Source organism: Acomys russatus, chromosome 31, assembly GCF_903995435.1.
Source record: "Acomys russatus chromosome 31, mAcoRus1.1, whole genome shotgun sequence".
Taxonomy (NCBI): Eukaryota; Metazoa; Chordata; class Mammalia; order Rodentia; family Muridae; genus Acomys; species Acomys russatus.
Window position 1 is genome coordinate 23847437 of NC_067167.1, and position 13816 is coordinate 23861252.

The 13816-nt window shown below is 35.1% G+C and overlaps 1 protein-coding gene across 1 annotated transcript in view; it reads left to right on the forward strand.

The window, feature by feature from the left end:
* Nucleotides 1–1364: 1364 nt before the first annotated feature.
* The window catches only part of Mgat4c (MGAT4 family member C), a 621187-nt gene continuing 608735 nt past the window's right edge, over nucleotides 1365–13816 (forward strand). The window contains exon 1 of the mRNA XM_051139639.1: nucleotides 1365–1682. The gene's annotated coding sequence lies outside the window, so the exon portion shown is untranslated. The remainder of the gene's footprint in view (nucleotides 1683–13816) is intronic.

Sequence of the window (13816 nt, forward strand, 5' to 3'; positions counted from 1 at the left end):
TGGAATGGAATGAACTGAATGAAGGGTGAAAAAGATGAGAGATTTTTACACCATGTAATAATCAGTATATGGTGGGTTATATTCAGAAGGTAAAGCCTTCGTGATCCAATGTTACTCTTATTGTTTCCAGAGATTGGTAGCCAGGTATGCGCTGATCTTCTTTTACCTAAAAGCACCTGACGGATAGAAGTAGTTGGCAGCACCCAGCTATGATGTTGCAATTCTCTTTCTTGTGTACACACCATCCTCCAGAATAATCAGCCATGACTCCACCTGTACACACCATCCTCCAGAATGATTAGCCATGACTCCATGTGCACACACCATCCTCCAGAATGATTAGCCATGACTCCACCTGTACACACCATCCTCCAGAATGATTAGCCATGACTCCACGTGTACACACCATCCTCCAGAATGATTAGCCATGACTCCACGTGTAGATTGAATAAAAAAAAAAAAAACTTTGATCTAACCTTTTTCTTTTCCTGATACCCAGGTGATAGCATTTACCTTTGTTTTCCCAGACAAATGTAAACTCCATCCATACTATGGAACAAAGAATTTGCTTAGACATCACACCATCACACCATCACTTATTTAGCAATATACTATTGTCATATGTAAACACACAGAATCACTAGATTAGTTTCATAGGCACTGGATTTTTTCAAAGATATTATATTCTTATAAGTTTTGATGCACTTAATTGCCTTGTCAGATATTATGTTCTTTCTTTTATTACAAATCTAAGACAAGGATCTGTGCTTTTTAAAAATACTGTACTGTTTTGCTTGATGGTAATAAACCATATGAATGCTATTTTATATCTCAAATCCAGAATGTTATTAAGATGGTTAGCTGGTCAGGACTATGTACAAAGAGATAAAATTTATATCTTTAGTTACTTATTAAGATTAGAGTTTCCTCCTTTTTGTTTTTATGTACCTTTTTTATTTGAGTGGAATAGGAGAACTGTGCACTTCTATGTGGTACTGTATACATTTAAGGGATTGTCACTTTAAAATGTCATTTTAATAAAATGCATACAAACAAAAAGTAAATTTCTTATAGATAAATGATCATTAATATAAAAAAGAGATATTCATTTTAACTAAAACTTTGCTCCCATCATATAAATCTACATATATCTTGATGGTATGGATTCTAGATTGTAGTTTGAAGAAAAGCAATAGTGCAAATAAATTCCATGCCAGTAGACAGTTTAAAATACTAGATTTAGCAGCAGTCACATTAGCTTAGATAATGGGAGAATTTTTCTTCATTGAAAATGCTCTCTGTCGCTTAAGAAGAACTTACTGAGGCAGCCTGCCATCTAGCTTTTTCACAGAAAAACAGGCTTGCAGACTGCAGATGAGAGAGTCTGGAGCAGAGACAGTTTTAACTTAGCCATTCCTAATTTATCTCAAGCGTTTTCAATTCATCTTCACTGCTCTGTGCACACAGGAACACCAGATTGCCATCCCTGGGGAACAGAATGCAACCGGGGATCTAGAGAGCTGTCACATTCCAAGAAATATTTAAATTGTGCTGGTTTTCTTCTGGAGAGCTGAGCCCAGGGAGTGAAACTCTCCATCCAGTCGTAGGTTTGCGGGCAATAGATCAGAGGATATTGCCAGGTTCCTAATGGATTATTGTTATCGGGCAGGTTTTCTCTGAAGGTACGTAGTTATTTTCTCAATTCATTACCCTCTCCTATTTATCAAGTAATAAGCTAATGAATGAGCTGGGAATCCAAACCTGCAAATAGAGAAAGATGTTTAGGAGTCAGTATTGACTGAGTAATGGTACTTTATTGCTGCATGCTTCTATGTGAAATAATTGGATTCCTTTACTAAAGATGAGAATATATACTCTGAATTGCAGTGTCAGCACAAAACCAGGCAAAACCAAAACAAAACCGTGCTGCAGGCTGCATTACAATAAGTTCATATTAATTCTCTGGAGGATTTTCCTTTTGTGGCTGCAGCCAATAATGAAGGGAAATACATACTTTGAAAACTTGCTTAAGCCTGTGTATTTTGGAACAGTCATAATATTTTCTCTCTGTCTTGGCAAATACTTTATATCAAATGCTGTTATTAAATGCGTTGTTTGTCATGGATGTTTTTATGCAGATATATGAATAATAGAAATGTTTAGTTTAGATGAACTCTATTAGAAGTATTTCTGAGAACATGGTAAGGGAACACTTTGTGTTGCTGATCGATATTTGGGAGTTTGAAATAAATGTATTAAAATTAGTTACTATACTCTCAGCCAAAAATATTGTAAAAATTACTGTTTTCTTACTAATTAAAAATCTTAATGCCTTCCCTTAGGTGGGAAAAGCATTTAGTAAAGTAATATATTAGGTGCTGGCAAACTTCTGCACAATAACAGAGCTAATGAAAGGGAATAAAAGAGCATCGACCTAAGTGAAATGTAGCTGATTGCAATGATCTATTGCAACAGGAAAGTGTGACTTCTCTCCTTGTTTACTAAAGTTAAAGATGTGTGTGTGTAGATAGTGCCACAATCGGTTCTCCATCAGAGAGGAATGATGGTGCAAGATAGAATGCCTACCCAGAACAATCACAGAGTTTATGAAGCAAGAGGAATTTTTTTTAAAGTACAGTATGAGGAGCTTTTGATACACCTGACATCTTTTGACTGTGTGAATGGGCTCAGTGAAACCTACCATGTTGCTGGTACTTTTCCATGATAAAAGATGATTATTAGGCTCTGTGGAATTGCATTCACATTCTTTGTGGGTACAGTAAGCCAGCTGCTGTATTTGAACAGGAACACAGAGTTTGTGTACCCACCCATGGGTTAATCACAGACTTAGAAAAGGAAATGGTGGCTGAGCTTTGTAAGAGCACTGAGGAAAGGTTCTACTTTATTTAGAGCATGAGAGAGAGAGAGTGTGTTAGAAAAATAAGAGACATAGAGAAGGAGTGAGTCAAAGATCAGTGACTTTCAGTGCATTCCCTTATTCTCAGAGGGACTGTAAAAAAAAAAAAAAAAAAAAAAAAAAGAAAAAGAGTAAAGAGAACAGAATTGCCGAACTCCACTTTTAAGTACTTTCTTTCCTGAACCATAGGAGGAATTGAAAAACAGAAGCTGAAAAGGAGGTTTTGCTATGGATATTTCCATTTGGCAAGCTGTTCTTCTCTTTTGTGGTACTTCTTTCCCCACTTGCTCCCAGTCTGGTTTCTTCACCAATAATGCAAAGATACAATGTAAATCTATAAAAGGACATTGAAAAGGTCCCAAATGTTTTCCAAATCAATAGCTCATGAACAGCTACAGGATAAGGTGTGTCCATTCTGTTTTAACCAATGACTCTCCTAAAAGTCTCAGTTTCTGTTCTAAAGAAGACTTAAGAGAGTTTTTTAGGTAACACATTTGTTTTTGTTTTTGTTTTTTTTTTTTAGGAGAGTACCAATATATAATAAAATGTAGCTATGTCAACATTGAGCATGATGAAGATATGTTATGAATTAACTTCAGAACATTATGTGAATAAAACAAATGTGAAAACCAGCTCCACCTATCAAATTACAATGAAAATTCTTATCACTCTGGCCTCATATTAACCTTTCTTACTACAATCATACTGGCACCTTCTGCCTTCCCGTAGGATGTATTTACTTACCCTGCTATTTAAATTGGCGCAGCTTCTTGTTCTAGTACTAAAAGTTATTTTATTTCATCTTATGGTGAGTTCATTGCAAAATATATTACTGTAATTTCATTTTATTATTTGCTATTAAATAACATTTATTGAGTGCTGGTGATGTGTTTGCTGCTTCTGAGCAACATGTAGCAAGGAAACATTTAATGCTATTCTCTCCTAAATCAAACAGTTTATTAATATTTCAGGGACTCTAATTGGTACACAGAAAAGGGAGGGGATTAAACTGGATCTTTAGTGGTCTCTTATGTACATACAATGTATGAAATATCTAATATTTAGTCAGTGACTTGCATTGATCTTTATAGATGACACGTGTAGATCATCTGATTAGTTTCAAATTTGCCTTTAACTCCATCCCATATGTAAAAGTAGCATAATGAGAAAAATATTGGATTGGAGTTAAACACAGAGAGTTGGATACAGTAAGCAAGTTCTCTAAGTTCCTTGATCTTTCTATACCTCTGACCTCAGTTGTATAGATGCAATAATGATATTTACTGTTAAGAAATTTGTTTGGAGAGATCACATATTTAGGCAATAAACAATTCAAGCATGATAAATATGTGATAAATGGTTCACATCTCAAAGGCAATTGTTATAGCCTTTTAAGTAAGGAGCATGTATGCACTGACTGACTGAAACTTTTCCACTCCCCGTTTTCTCAATAATGCATGTGTGTTGGTATATGTATGTAATACAATGATCCTATTAAGTAAGACATTAATCTTTGAAAGTGATTTTGTCTTTTGGTAATAAGGTAATTCTAGATGTGCCCAAAATACTACACATGCAAACATAAAATTAGAGATTTATTAGTGATTGATGCTAGAAGGCATTTTCTATGTAGATAGCAAATAGCTAAATTATCAGTCATAACTTATCTTGGAAAATAGATATAACTGTATCTCATTTATCTTGTACATCCTCCCAAAGGACATAACAATAGAGGACACGAAAATAAATTGTCTAGCTCATGAGACTTTACCCTTTAACCCTTTATTTGCATTCTATTTTGGTAGAATCTCTACTAGGGACAAGACCTCTGTTCCAGCTGCTCAAGCATACAAAACTACTCTTTAAGGAGCAAAGAAAAGCATGAGGACTTCAATTAATCAAAACAGCACCATCTGTATTGAAAAGATGGTGAAATTTTTCCTTTAATTGAAAAAAAAATATTCTCCTGATTTGAATTCCCCTGCCTCTGTGCCTCTCAATTTCTACCCACCTCCACTCCTATCTGGATACATACACTACCTTTCTCTCACTAGAGAATAGCATTCTAGCAGGTAATTATAAAATAATAAAATAAGATAAAATAAAATTAATATACCAGAATCACACACACACACACACACACAGAGAGAGAGAGAGAGAGAGAGAGAGAGAGAGAGAGAGAGAGAGAGAGAGAGAGAGAGAGAGAGAGAGAGAGAGAGAGAGAGAAAGAGAGAGAGAGAGAGAGAGAAGAATCAGAGAATCAGAGACCCATTTTCACACACTCAGGAATCCCATAAAAACACTCAAAAGAAAGCCATGATATTTATACAGAGGACCTTTTGTGGAATAGTGTAGACCAAATATATGTTACTTTAGTCTCTACTAGTGCATATGAGCTTTTATCCTGTTGATTTATTGAGAGGGCCTTCTTTATATGGTGTCCTCCATTTCCCTCTGGCTGTTGCCACAACGTTCCTTAGATCCCATTTACTGTTGAGGGTTTCAAGGTCTCAAGTGCTTTTCATAAACTTTAGCTGTGGGTCTCCGTGTTATTTTTCTATCTGCTGCATAAGACAGCTTCTCTGTTGATGGCAAGACACTAATCTGTGAGTATAAAAGGACATCATTAGGACTCATTTTATTGCTTTTTACATTTACCCAATTATTCTTTTTTGTTTTCCCCTTTTTCATTAAAGATTTTCTTATCTTTTACATATACATTTGTATTATTACACATATATACAATGAACTACCCACAGCAAGAAGATTGAAGAATGAAACAACCAGGAATTATATAAATATTACATTCTTGGTGTTTTGGCTATTTGTATTTGGCAGCCTTGAAGAAAACATCTTTCCTATGTTGGTGTGTATAAAATTATGAATCTAAATCAATGGCTATCATATCTTGTAATTATCAACTTAAAACATCTATCTAGGCCTAAAAACCTCTTAACTCCTAAAAAACTAAGCTTAATTTTAAAATTAAACTATCTGGTCTTCAACCCCATCAGACACTTGAGAAGGAATAATATCATAGTGGTAGCATTTGGTTTTATGTCACGGGGTTTCTTCTCTTCACTGGTTCTTGGTCACCTACGTAGTGTCCAGTATGGGACACTTCTCATGGAGTAGCCTTAGTCAAATCTGACATTGATTGGTCACTTCCATAAACTTTGTGTCACAATTGTCCTAGCATAACTTTCAGGCAGGACATCAATATTAATCAAGGGTTTGTGGCAGTTTTGTCATTTACATTTCTCTTTTGTAGTGTGAAGAAGAATTTCCTGTACCAAACAGTAGAATGTAAGGGCAAAGGCTCTATGTAGGCATCAGCTGGACTTCTCCATATTCAATGAGTTGTGTGGTGATATCTTCAATGATGGAGACTCACTGTCAGTTGGCCTTGCTCAAGATCAACCTACAGTCTTAGCAACAGCCTGGGGTGTTTGAGGGTTCCCATGGCACCCCTTTGGCCAATGAATCAATTAGGTGTACCCCAATCCAAGTACTGGAAACTTTATATGATGACAAAAAATGTCTAGTTGGGGCTCTGTCTCCCCATCATATGGTGATGGCATTTAGATCGTCATAATATATGTATATATTTTAGAAAGCCTCTACTATATTAAGTTTCCTTAGTTCTCCTTGAATGGCCATTAAATTTGAGTGGCTTTTCCCTTCTGTTCACCACTTGATCCTCCTGTTCTACACCCTCCCCAATACATCTCTAACTATTTTATTTACTTTTCCTAACAAGATCATTCTGTTTACCCTAGTCCTTAATTGTATACCTAACCTCTGTGGTTCTATGGATTATAGATTGGTTATCATTGTCTTAAGAACTAGTATCCACTTATAAGTGATATATACCATACTTGCCTTTATGGTTTTGGGTATATCACTCAGGGTGATTATTTCTTGTTCCGTTCCATCCACTTACCTGCAAGTTTAATTATGTCATTTTTAACAGCTTAATGATATTCTGTTTTGTTAATGTATCACATTTTTATACATTCATTTATTGTGGGACATCTAGATTATTTTTAATTTCTATATATTATGAATAGAGCTGCAATTAACATGGTTAAACAGGTATCTCTATGGTAGGATGATGTGTCTTTTGTGTATATGCCTAAGAGTGATGTAGTTGGACCTTGAAGTTCTTTGATAGTTATTTTCCTGAGGAACTGTAACACTTATTTCTATAGTATCTTTATACATTTGTACTCCTACCAGCAGTAGATGAATTTCACTGGTTTTATTGATCTTAGCCATTCTGAAGAGAGTAAGATAAAATTTCAAAATAATTTTGATTTGCATTTTGCTGATGGTGAGGAACATTGAACGTTTCTTTAAGTTTTTTGCACTTGAATTATTCTGTTTAGAATGCTCTGTTTAGATATGTAACCCATTGTAAAATTATTTTTGTATATCTAGTATATTAATTAATATATTTTATATATTAACCCTCTATAAGATATGTAATTGTTAAAAATCTTTGTCCTATTCTGTAGGATGCTGGTATGTCCAAATGACAATGTCCTTGGCTGTGTATCAGTTTCTCAGTTTCATGTGTCTTAATGAGAGTAGAACTGTGAAATGTAAAGGTTCAATTCAGCCAGATGTTGATCTAGACTGACTTAAAATCTTCACAAAACCAATATCCATGGTAGAAACTGCTTTGACTTTGGTCTCAAAATTACTGCAAACGTGTTTCTGATATTCTCAGGAACATTATATACTCAGAATTTATGGAAATTTGCTGAATATTCTGTTATGTAGAAAGGCAAGATAGCATGCTTCTTGTTACTGGAATTTTGTACTTGGTGCATCAAGAAAATTACTTGCAAGGATAATTGCAGAGAATTTTAGACTATATTCTAACTCTGTTTGGGTTTGGTCATCAATGTGTCATACACTGGCAAGATTGTTTTAATTTTTGTTTTCAGTCCTGTTGGTCACTATTACCAATCTTAATTTAAATTGCAAATGTCTACCAGATCACTAATCACCAAACAATTTACACATGTAACCTCACTCCTCTAAACATCCTTTAAAGTTGTATATTATTTCTTCCTGACTCTCAACTTTAGAAATTTTCATCAATTCTTACAAGATTACAATCTATGTTCTATATTCAATTCATTGTCCTAATTTGTCCCCATGTCTATACAAGGTGGTTAGCAGATAAATATCCATAGAATGATTTATTATTAACAACAAGATTTGCCAAACTATTTTTGTTCTGTTCTGGTAACTACTAAAAATGCTCATGGTTATCACAGGTGGTGCCATTACTGTGCCAGTTTGAGGTGTGCCCTACCTTGAGTTGTTTTGACTCATATTCATTTATCGACTTCCAATAGGTTCTGAGATCTCACATATTTATTTGTTCTGTTTCTGCTAACTCTGTGTAGATGTTTCAATAGCTTCACTCAACATCTTCAATACAAACAGAATTTTAAACTGATTGACTTGGTCACCAGTACCTCAAGGTAAATTTTCCTTCAGCAGTACTTCTTTGTTTGTGGTTGGTTTTATTTTTGATGTATGCTTTGCAAGCAAGGTAGGTATTCAACTGCTGATGAAAGATAAAAGGAAATGTGGTATACAGAAAGCAGAATATGGGGCTAGAGAGATGGTGCAGAGGGTAAACCACTGACTGCTCTTCCAGAGGTCCTGAGTTCAATTCCCAGCAATGAAGTGGTAGCTCACAACCATCTACAATGTGATCTGATGCCCTCTTCTGGCCTGCAGGTAGAACGCTGTATACATTATAATAAATAGATAAATCTGTTTTAAAAAACAGAATACAGTTCATCTTTTAAAAGCGAACTAAATCATTTGAAACAACAAGAATTAAGCCTACAGGGTATGATATACTGTGAAATAACAAACAAATATTTAGTAGGAAAACAAAAATTTCAGATTATTGGCTCTATCAATTTGTGAACAATGGCAAATAAATTTCTAAGAGGAAACAACAGCTTGTTTATCACGCATCTCTTCCTCAGTTTTCTATAATAGCAGTCAGTATTTACTTTCTGTATGAGGATGAGCAGTAAATCCAAAAGGATGAATTATGTTTACATAGATACAGACAAGAAAACCCTTATTTTAAGGACCTGAACGTGGCGATATTTGTAGGTAAGATCTTTAATGGAGCAATTACAAGGTAGTGTCCTCTCCCTTAAGACTATGGTCCTTATTATCAGAAGGTGTTTGGAGAGATTAACACACTGATAAAATTAATTGACCACCTAGTGTGAATGGAACAACCTGTGAGCCAGGGAGAGAGGCTTCAGCAAACAGCCCAGGAGATGCTGGGAACTTGACCTATGTTTTAGAACTTTGACAGTTCAGTCTGTATATAAAGTCTTATCTGAGAAGAATTTAAATAATATGTCTATCATTTCAGGACCTTAAAATTTAACCAAAAGATAGCCTGTAGTTTCCATATAACAGCACAGATTTTTTTTTTTTTTTTTTTTTGCAAAAGTCAATACTAGTTTCAATCCTGAACAAAGTATCAATCTCTTTCTTCCAAAAAAAAAAAAAAAATCAATAAATGAGATACATTTGCTGTGTTTATCTAATCACAGATTCTCATCCCATTTTAAAAGGGACATTGCCAGTGAGGTTGCAAGGGCTACGTAACTGTAGAACAGCGTGTGCCTCTCAAACACACTCCAAAGGGTAAAAATGATAAGATCACTGGAGGGTTTTCTTCCTCATGTGCATCTGATCAGCGATTTACATGGTATTTTTTTCTTGTCTCTACTTTATAGATATAGGAATTGAGGCATCAAGAGATAAAACAGTGGCCTCTTATTTTTCTGCATCAGGAAGCTAAGAGGTAGATCCTGTGTATAACAATCAATACACTATAAAAGAATCTAAGCTACAGCATGATTTTTAAAATTACATTAAGAATATCAGTGATAATTTTACTGAAATGTACTGGGATATAGATCAATGGGGAAAAAATCCCTTGTTTATTTTTTCAAATTATTTTATTTTTGTACATATACACTAATATTATTATACATATAGTATACATTATAATATACAATAGATTACCTATGGCAAGAAGAACTGTGACACAATCAGGAATTATATAAATGTTACATTCTTAGTGTTTTGGCTATTTGTATTTGACAGCCTTGAAGTAGACATCTTTCCTATCTTGGTGCATCTAAATTTCTGAATATAAATCATTCTCCATCACATATTGTCCTTATCAACTTAGAACACCTATTTAGACCTAAAAAGCTTCGTTGTAAAATTAAGCTACCTGGTCTTCAACTCCTTCAGAGACTTGAGAAGGAGTAAACTTGATTATCTGAATATGCTGGGAGTGCAGGTTAGTAGCTTTCCAAATGAAAAGATGACAGAGACAATTTTCTACCTGAATAGTCACCCAAAACTCTCTATAACATTGGAACATCTTTTTCAGCCTTCTGGCCCAATATATCTGCACTTGTTTATTTTTAATCCATTTTTTATAATAAAATATAATATATGACAGTACCATATTAATACTATCACTGTCCTTTTCTCCTAAAGGATGGAATATTTTAGGACATCATGCTCAAAATATTTTATAATGGCTGCATATGAATGCAAAGTTAGTTTGATTATACAATATCTAATGAACAAAGAGCTATGAACATGGAATTTCAGAAGTATTATCTTTAGTTTTTATGTAAATATCATTGCTATAATAATTTGTGCTAACTGGGGAAATGGTCTATTGAATAGGCTAACATAATTATAAGATGCTGTTATTTCTTCTCATTATAACACAATTAAATTCGAATAGAAGAATAAATTTTGAAAGAGTATGTTTGAATTAAAACCGCCAGGTGGCAATTCTGTTTTACATTTAACAAGCATATGATATTGTGTGAATTCCTGGGTTGCTCTTTTGAAGTTACGCCTGTATCTGAGGTGCCTTCAATAGGCTTTCTGGAACTTTGTTATAGTTTTTAGCTGAGTTTAAATGTAGTAGAGTCCCCATGACAGGAAAGTAGGCCAGCACTACCCAGCGAGGTGAATGCAACTGACCTATTTCATACATTGTTTTATCACTTCAATTACAGAAGAGAATACATTTCCGTTCTAATCTAAGACCAGACATATGATCATTTTAAAGAAATCTATTGGCCATTTGCTAAAATTAAACAACATAAACACACATCCTTACTTGTTCCATCCAAAATTTACCTATGATTTCTATTGTGTAAATAAAATATATGTTCCTATTTAAAAACCTTAATAAAAACAGGGTTATGGTAAATATTGTTTGAAAAATTGTTATCAAAGGCTTTTTTTATATCAGATTTTAAGAGATTTCTACATGTGATCCTACATTCCAAAGTCTAATTTCTTAATTATTTTCATTTCAACAGATGAGCAACTATCCTGTATTTGGTTTAGAAATTATTATCAATGTATTTTAGATTTAATCTTTCTTAAACCTGCCTTATTTTGTATGTGTATGCATGTCCATGAGTGGCAGTTGTCTTTTTTTCAAGGATGTTCCACAGAAATTTACAAAAATCTGTAGTATAAGGAGAAATACTAGGAAGATGGAGAAGGGCGCTCTTGCACTACCAGCTGCATCCTGCAGTGCATAGAACTGTGTCACTCAGTCCCCTGTGGGCGGTAGTGCATTTCTTTATACAGCTCTGTCTATTTGCGTTATTCTTAAAAGGATAATTCAAGCTTAATAAAAACATATTCCCAAGAGTATTTTTTTTTTAAATCTCTTTTAGAAAGAAGAGCCCAAGATTTGGCATATTCCACAAGTAATAGAAATCTTTACGAGAATAAGTGCATTTTATATGTGGCAATTATAAATAGCATTGTAAAATCTGGGAGTAAGGCCGAGTCTTATGGGCTATCATTGAGGGTGTAGTGGAATAGAAGCTGAGAATAAAGCTGGAACCTGGAAAATGGCCGTCCATAAAATGGTCAGAAGATTTATCCCTTCTCACATTCACTGATCATTGTGAGACTCTTGTAGTTGTATTAATTCAAGGAACATTTCTTTTGCTATTGCCATTTGAATGATGTCAAACATTTGGGAGATACCCACATAGACTTGGATTCAACATGATATGGACATAATTTCTCCGTAATTACAGTGGTGAACTTGTCATTAGCCACCTCAGGAAGTTGTCTTATAATTTGAGAACACTAGAGCAACTGATCCAGTAGAGACCGGAGATGAAATTATATGTGTCTATCTGTAATAAGTCACATCACAAGAGATAATAATGATGATGAGGTGCGATGTGACAGGGCATAGTACAGGAATAGGTAAGTCACCATTTCCCAAGTATTCTAAAACCTGACTGCCATTGGAGGTGATGGTACAATTCTTAAAAATAATTAATTAATAAAGACCTATTAATATGTAGATTGGAGATATATTGGAGGTAGATACTTGATTTGGCACATCAGTAACACATAGACAAAGTATGATACACATGTCTTAGAATAAAGTCCAAATATGAGAAAGCTACAGAAAGTATACACTGACAAGAAAGGATAGTAAGTTTCAAGTTCCCAGTTGACTGCAGGTGCACTAATGAATAAGCAATCACCATTGGTGCTGGTGTGACTGATACATCAATATGCAATTGTTATGTGCACTTCAATGTTACTCTGTAACTTTAAATTTGAGGAATAAACTACCTTAATATTTATGAAAGGATTTTTTTTCTTTTTTTTTTTTTATTAATTTATTCTTGTTACATCTCAATGTTTATCCCATCCCTTGTATCCTCCCATTCCTCCCCCCCCCCATTTTCCCATTATTCCCCTCCCCTATGACTGTTCCTGAGGGGGATTACCTCCCCCTGTATATTCTCATAGGGTATCAAGTCTCTTCTTGGCTACCTGCTGTCCTTCCCCTGAGTGCCACCAGGTCTCCCCCTCCAGGGGACATGGTCAAATGTGAGGCACCATAGTACGTGAGAAAGTCATATCCCACTCTCCACTCAACTGTGGAGAATATTCTGACCATTGGCTAGATCTGGGTAGGGGTTTAAAGTTTACCTCCTGTATTGTCCTTGGCTGGTGCCTTAGTTTGAGCGGGACCCCTGGGCCCAAATCTGCCTATCATATTGTTCTACTTGTAGATTTCTAGGACCCTCTGGATCCTTTTATTTTGCTATTCTCCCATGCGTCTCTCATTTAGAGTCCCAATAGGATGCCTTCCCCTCTGTCCCAGTTTCCTGGTAAGTGAAGGCTTTCGTGGGACATGCCCCTTGGGCTAGTATGCAGATATAAGTGAGTATATACCATTTGATTCTTTCTGCTTCTGGGTTAACTCACTCATTATGATCATTTCTAGCTCAATCCATTTATCCACAAATTTCGGGAATTCCTTGTTTTTAATAGCTGAGTAGTATTCCATAGTGTATATGTACCACAGTTTCTTTATCCACTCTTCTACTGAGGGACACTTAGGCTGTTTCCATGTTCTGGCTATTATGAATAAGGCTGCTATGAACATGGTTGAGCAAATTTTCTTGTTGTGTGCTGGAGCATCTTCTGGATATATTCCAAGGAGTGGGATAGCTGGGTCTTGAGGAAGCCCTATTCCCATTTTTCTGAGATAGCACCAGATAGATTTCCAAAGTGGCTGTACTAGTTTGCATTCCCACCAGCAATGAAGGAGTGTTCCTCTCTCCCCACATCCTCGCCAGCATGTGGTGTCACTTGAGTTTTTGATCTTAGCCATTCTGATGGGTGTAAGATGGAATCTCAGAGTTGTTTTGATTTGCATTTCCCTGATGACTAAGGAGGTTGAGCATTTCTTTAAGTGTTTCTCAGCCATTTGATACTCCTCTGTTGAGAATTCTCTGTTTAGTTCCAAGCCCCATT